We start from the raw sequence: 219 nt of genomic DNA on the forward strand, positions 1-219 counted from the left end.
TGCCATGTGCATAGTTTGTGAATATTTTCTCCCATTCTGTAGGTTGTCCTTTTGTCTGTTAATTGTTTCTTTTACTGCGTGGAAGCTTTTTTATTTGATAAAATACTGTTTATTTTTTTTCTTTCATTGCCTTTGCTTTTGAGATCTTGTTCATAAAGTCTCTGCCCAGTCCTGCCTCCTGAAGTGTTTCCCCTATGTTTTCTTTTAGTAGTTTTATAG

The sequence above is a fragment of the Galeopterus variegatus genome, unplaced genomic scaffold (assembly GCF_000696425.1).
Source record: "Galeopterus variegatus unplaced genomic scaffold, G_variegatus-3.0.2 Scaffold2721, whole genome shotgun sequence".
Classification (NCBI taxonomy): Eukaryota; Metazoa; Chordata; class Mammalia; order Dermoptera; family Cynocephalidae; genus Galeopterus; species Galeopterus variegatus.